The sequence below is a fragment of the Sus scrofa genome, chromosome 7 (genome assembly GCF_000003025.6).
Source record: "Sus scrofa isolate TJ Tabasco breed Duroc chromosome 7, Sscrofa11.1, whole genome shotgun sequence".
Taxonomy (NCBI): domain Eukaryota; kingdom Metazoa; phylum Chordata; class Mammalia; order Artiodactyla; family Suidae; genus Sus; species Sus scrofa.
Window position 1 is genome coordinate 2,492,136 of NC_010449.5, and position 6,534 is coordinate 2,498,669.

At 52.7% G+C, this 6,534-nt stretch overlaps 1 long non-coding RNA gene across 1 annotated transcript; it reads right to left on the reverse strand.

The window, feature by feature from the left end:
* Positions 2,506-5,107, reverse strand: LOC106507192. The gene is made up of 3 exons (XR_002346267.1): positions 4,262-5,107; positions 3,372-3,428; positions 2,506-2,989 (listed from the first exon to the last, which is right to left on the reverse strand). It is a non-coding gene; the product is annotated as an uncharacterized LOC106507192 (long non-coding RNA).

Consider the following 6,534-nt stretch of genomic DNA (forward strand, 5'->3'; position numbering starts at 1 on the left):
GGGTGTGCTTCCCTTTTTTATCTGCACGTGGAATAAAAAAACCTTCCAGAACCATCGCTGGTCACAGCCAGGTTGGGAGGTCTGTGAAGGCAGCACATGCCCGTTATTCGGAACAAGTCGGGGACCTTCCCAGCTGAGGGGCGTTCCCAGACTGCAAGAAAACTGTTTGCAAAGGTTTTTGCCACAGCAAACCACTGCGGGTCCAATATGGAAAAACCGGCCGTGATTTAGATGGCTGCAGCCTGCTGAAATCAACACGCGATAAATGAGGCTGTGACTGAGACTGGTCAATGGCTTGCTTGCTTGTCTGTTTTTGATTTTCTTGATCCTTTTATCTCTCCATGGACAGTTAGGTTGTTTCCAACATCTTGGCTCCTGTGAGGAGCGCGGCAATAAACGTGCGAATGCGGACAGCTCTTCAGGCTACTGACTTCATTTCCTTTGGTAAATACCCAGAAGGGGGAATGCTGGATCATATGGTGGTTCTATTTTTTTATTTTTTATTTTATGGCTGCACCTGAGGCATATGGACGTTTCTGGGCCAGGGGCTGAATTAGAGCTGCTGCTGAGGCCTAGGCCACAGCTTCTGAAACACCGGATCCAAGCTGCCTCTGCAACCTACACCAGCGCTTGTGGCAACGCGGGATCCTCAATCCACTGAGCAAGGCCAGGGATGGAACCTGAATCCTCATGGACCCTAAGTCAGGTCCTTAACCCAGTGTGCAACAATGGGAACTCCTGGTGGTTCTGGGATTAATTTCTTGAGGCCCCTCCTCTCTGTCTTCCACAGTGGCTGTACTAATTCACAGCTCCCCAACAGGGCACGACGGTTCCCTTTGCCCCACACGCGTGATCAGAAGACAGACTAGCCCAGAGAAGCAGAAGCGCTTCCAGGCGAAGAGTGAGAAAGCGTGGGAGAGGGTGCGTGGAGGCTGAGAGGCTGGAAGGGTGTCAGGGCCGAGGTCCAGCACCCACGGCCAGAACCCCACCCCCACGCTCTGCCAGAGCCCCCCTCGGGCCACTCCCTCACCCCCCACCCCTCATCTGGAGCTCCCAAACCAGACCCGAGCTTACAAAGCTTCACACCCCCGCCCGCCCGCAGGTCCCCATAAGCAGTGGCGTTGTTCTGTTTTGGTGTCTGGGGCGTGGGGGAAGCTTGACTGCTTTTCTCGTTTTGTTTTCAGCTGGAATATCATTACGCAGTGCTGCCAGGTGAGGGGCCGGTTTTCTCTCTCAGCTGAGACCGTGTCTGTATCCATGAGCCACACACACCCTCAGCCCTTCGTGCTCCTGATCCGTCACAGGCCGCGCTGGGCCGACGGGAGGAGTTACATGAACCCTGCAGGGAGCGGCGGAGGTTCCCAGGCCGTCGTGCCCTCTGCTGAAATGCCTCCTCACCTGCTGGTTGGCCACGTACAGGCGGCCCTGGGAACCCTCTGGCTTCTCCCTCTTTGCATTACTCCTTGGAAAGAAGAGAACAACAAACTGGGGTGGGAGAATCTTCATGGGCCCGACATCAGAGGTGGTTTTGTTTAAAGAGAAGAAAAATTAGGAAGCGTGGCATTACCTGGGTCGAGAGGGGTGGAGAGGGCATTTGGGGGAAGGAACGAATGTCTGAAATTAATTTAACCCTTTTTTTTGCGGGGGGACCCCATTGACTTTGAGGAGCTGATGAAACTGGATTCTTTTTTCTTTTTTTTTTTGCTATTTCTTTGGGCCGCTCCCTCGGCATATGGAGGTCCCCAGGCTAGGGTCTAATTGGAGCCGTAGCCACCGGTCTACACCAGAGCCACAGCAACGCGGGATCCGAGCCGCGTTTGCAACCTACACCACAGCTCACGGCAACGCCGGATCGTTAACCCACTGAGCAAGGGCAGGGACCGAACCCGCAACCTCATGGTTCCTAGTCGGATTCGTTAACCACTGCGCCACGACGGGAACTCCGAAACTGGATTCTTACCCAGATAAATGCACACAAGCAGGCATCACAAATTCTACACCCCCCATGCGGGGCGCTGGGTCTCCCTGAAGCCCACCCACCACCTGGCAGGCTCAGAGAGCACCAGAAACCCGGCTCCACTGGGACGGGGGGCTGAGAGCAGAGGCGGGAAGAGGAGTCTGGGCAGCCAGATACCAAGGCCAGGTTGGGGGTGGGGGTTCAGGGGTCATAACAGAATCCCCAGGTGGGTGCGGGACAACTGAATATCTGGGCAGGAGGCACACTGTAGCCAGGGATCCTGGGTTTAGACAAGTCCCGTTTTTTTTTTTTTTTTGGTTTTTTTTTGCTTTTTAGGGCTGCACCGGCAGCATACAGGCTAGGGAGCGATTGGAGCTGCAGTGGCAGGCCTACACCACAGCCACAGCAATGTGGGATCCAAACCACGTCTGTGACCTACACCACAGCCACAGCAATGTGGGATCCAAACCACGTCTGTGACCTACACCACAGCTCACAGCAATGCTGGATCGTTAACCCCATGAGCGAGGCCAGGGATGGAACCCGCATCCTCATGGATGCGAGTCGGGTTCATTACCACTGCACCACAATGGGAACTCCCCAGTTCACCTTTCTGGGCTTTAAGGGGCTCATCTGTAAAGTGGGGATATGCTCTCAAGGTCAGCCTGAGGGCAGAGTGAGAACACGTAAGAGAAGGTGTTGTGTAAACCTTCTGGGTTATGGGAGAAAACAAGGTTTCGGGAGATCGACCAGGTTCTCCCTCTGCCACGGAGAGGGAGCATCTGACAGGGTTAGAGACCCTCGATCAGGCCCGGGGGCTGAGAGGGTCCGTGGACACAGGACAGAACAAACCAGGCGGAAGGAACTTACCGCGAAATGAGCGGTGAAACTCTCGCTAGATGATTTTCCCACCCAGTGTGGGTGGGGAGTCTTGGGCGAGCTCGGGAGGATGGGGAGAAAGGCTCCAGCTGAAAGCCCCGCCTCTTCCACAGGTCTTTCTTCCCAAACCAAATGGTGCGTGAATTAGATTCTCTGTGAATGACAGAATATTAAAGTTTATAACCAAATCCAATTGATGTCTTATGCCTGGATCCCCTGCCCGAGTGTATCTACTGGGATCAGCTGACATGATCTCAACTATTGAGTCATGAAAAAGGTTTTGGCAAATGGTCTCAGACAAGGAATCAAGCCAGAAACAGCATTTGTCGGACCAGATGGGTTGGCTCACCCTTTGGACTGAAGAATTCACCTGTCTTTTTGGAAAAAGGGCCTCGTGATCTATTAAATTGGCTGGGTTATATATCAGTGGGCACGTCTGCATGATCCAATATATAGAAGCTTCTGGGATGCTTCGGTTGGGAGCTCCAGGTTATCTATGAAGCTGGTCTTTTAGAGAAACGTAGTGCCAACCCACCTGAACACCCAGTGATGGGCTCTTTGGAAGAAGAGATGGGAAACTGGCCCATAACCACTGCGGGAGAAAAAAGACCTCATTAGAGGGTGAGACTATTAGGTGCAAGAGACAAGTGGGACATCGACTCTACAGGACAGAAAACAAGAGGTCGTCCGTGGCATGGGGGCCACAGTGGGACCTCGGTGTCTTGACGGCCAAAGGTAACGCCCTAAATCGTCATTTGGATTCAAATGCTGGCTCTTCTCCCAACTTTGTGCGGCTCTTATGCTCATCCTTTAAAGTTCAGCCCAGTGTCACCTCCGCCACCTGAGCTGCTCTTCTGGCCCTGCCACCAGGCATGTCACATCACCCTGTTCCTTGGCCCCTTGTTTCCAGATGGAGTCAGTTGTTTAGGGTCCGCCTCCCTCCCACGGGGTTGGGGGAGGGAGCCTGTCTACCTTGCTCAGGGCTGTGTGCTCAGCCCCCAGCACACATCTGACCCAGATTTGTCAGATGGATGAATCTATGGAGCTTTTGAAACACAGAAGCAAACGCAGACTCGCTTACCGGTTGGTAGAGTCCCAGCCCCATTACGCTATTCTGACAGGTCTCCTGGGTTCTGTGCCTGCGGGGTCTCCCTGGCTCCCACGCTGCTGTGTCCTAATTCAGGGCTTCCCTACACGTGGCCTCTGGAAAGTTCTGCCTGTGACCCCCGCTGGGTCAAGTGTCTATTTCCTATTCAGAAAACTACCCTCAGTCTGACTTTCAAGTTCCCTGAAATCCAGCCCAGGTTCCCGAACCTCTTTCTTTACGCACCTGTGATTCAATCAAATCACACACACACCCCCCTTTTCCCTCCAGAGCCCGCAGCTGCCCGCCTGCAAAGCCTCTGCCCAAGTGGCCCTCTTTACCTGCCCAAAGGCGAGCCAGCTTTTAGGACCCAACTCATTCTCTTCTCCGGAAAGCTTGGCCCGGTTTCACTAAACGGAAAGGACCCCTGCTTCTCTCCACTTTCCTGACACCTTTGTGATCCTCTCTTCCTGCAGGAAACCCCGAACAGGAATGTCCGGCCTCTTGCCTGACGGGGGCCCAGGAGGACGGGGACCAGGTCCCAGCCAACCTCGCCCTCCACGGAGCTCTGGGCACCGAGACTGGCGGGCGCCGGGAGAGCCGGAGAACCAAGGGTTGCATCTGTGCTCTGGTTTGGGTTCAGTTTTATTTTAAGGCCAGGAAAATGCAAAGCATCCTGGCCTGTATTCCTCACGATTCTTGCCAGGGGAAAGAAATCTGTCTCCTGTTTCAAGAACTGCACGCGATGGCTTGTGGTTGGGGCAGTAAAGACAACCCCACAGAACTTTACAGGGTGCAACGGGCTTTCCTTCGTCAGATCCCAAGTGGGACGCCAGTAAGCCCTGACCGCCAATCCTATTCATCAGCCTAGTCACGGAGCTGATGGCTCCCGACTAGATCCCCAGACTTCCTGTCCCCTGTCAACACGGGGCCAGGCTCCCCCAGCAGAAAGAGTCTTGGAACCACAAGCCACCACCTCGAGCCTCATCACAGGCACGGCTGACGTCCGAAATGACATCACACCTTCCCCTTCGGATGCTGCAGAGAAGCTGTGCGATCAGACACACACACACACACACCTCTTCCTGCGCGCCTCCTCCCAAGGCTGTGTCACAAATCTATTGTGCCACCTGGAATTCCCTCCCCACCACCCCAACCCCAAATGATTTTTTTTTTTTTTTTTTTGGCTTTTTAGGGCCAAACCCACGGCATATGGAATTCCCAGGCGAGGGGTCGAACTGGAGCTGTAGCTGCCGGCCAGGGCCACACCCGATCCGAGCCACATCTGCGATCTACATCACAGCTCATGACAACACTGGATCCGTAAGCCACTGAACGAGACCAGGGATCGAACCTGCATCCTCATGGATACCAGTTGGATTCATTACCACTGAGCCGCAGCGGGAACTCTGATTTTTTTTATTAGTGGGTTCTACATGCCTACGTTGGGTGATTTGAGAAGAATGAGAACGCAGATATTTGCCAAGATGATCATTATTATCATCACGGCATATTTTTAAGCATATTTTTACCGTAGTTGTCACCATCATACCCACAGGATCTTGTCTCTTGCATACATTTCGCCTGCCGTCATCACAGGCATCTCCCATGTCCCTAAAAATGGTTTGTCAGGCCTCACTTTCAGGAGTTCGCAACACTCTGCGGTGAGGATGTACCACCATTTTTCTAACCAATTATTGTGGGACAGTTAGCTGTTTCTAATGTTTCAGTGTTAAATAAAAAAATGTTGCAGTGACCATGCCTATAAGCTTTGGATTGTTTTCTTTGCAGTCTGAGTTTTTAAAAATTATTTCTAAAATGTTTATGGCCGCACCCTCGGCCTATGGAAGCTCCCAGGCCAGGGATTTAATCTGAGCTGGGGCTGTGACCTGTGCCACAGAGGCAGCAACGCCAGATGCTTTAACCCACTGTGCCGGGGCTGCAGATGGAACCTACACCTCTGCAGTGATCTGAGCCACGGCAGTCATATTCTTAAGCCATGGGGCCACAGTGGGAACTCTTGCAGTCTGAATTCTTGATGGCCATTCAGGAGTTCGCCTGGGGTAAAATGTGGGAAATCATTGCATGTGTTGGATGCACCTGTTTCCTGGAATGTAACAGCCCCGGGAGATCAACTGCGGGCTCTGGGCTACAAGAGGCTCCAGGGAGGGTAGTTGAGATTCTTGAAGGAGATTGGAGGGAAATTCTTTTCTGCACCACCAGCTCCAGGGAGAAGGGCTCTCTGCTTCAGCGTGAGGGACAGGGGCCCCTCTCCAGTTCAGCCCTTTCTTGGAGAGTCTGGGCTGATGGCTACACTACCTGATCCTACTTCTTGAGTGTTATTCTTTTTTATTTATTGTTTTTGCCAACAGCTGAGCATTTAAAAAATTGAGCTATAGTTAAAGTAGCATAAAATTCACTCTTTTAAAGGGTACGATTCGATGGTTTTAATATAACCACAAAGTGGTGCAACCATTGCCACTAACTCCAGAACATGTTTGTCCCCCTGAAAGAAACCCAGACCCATGAGCAACCACCCTCCCGTGTTCCCTTCCCCAGGCCCTGGTGACAAGTAATTTACCTTCCTGTCTCTATAGATTTGCTTATTCCAGAC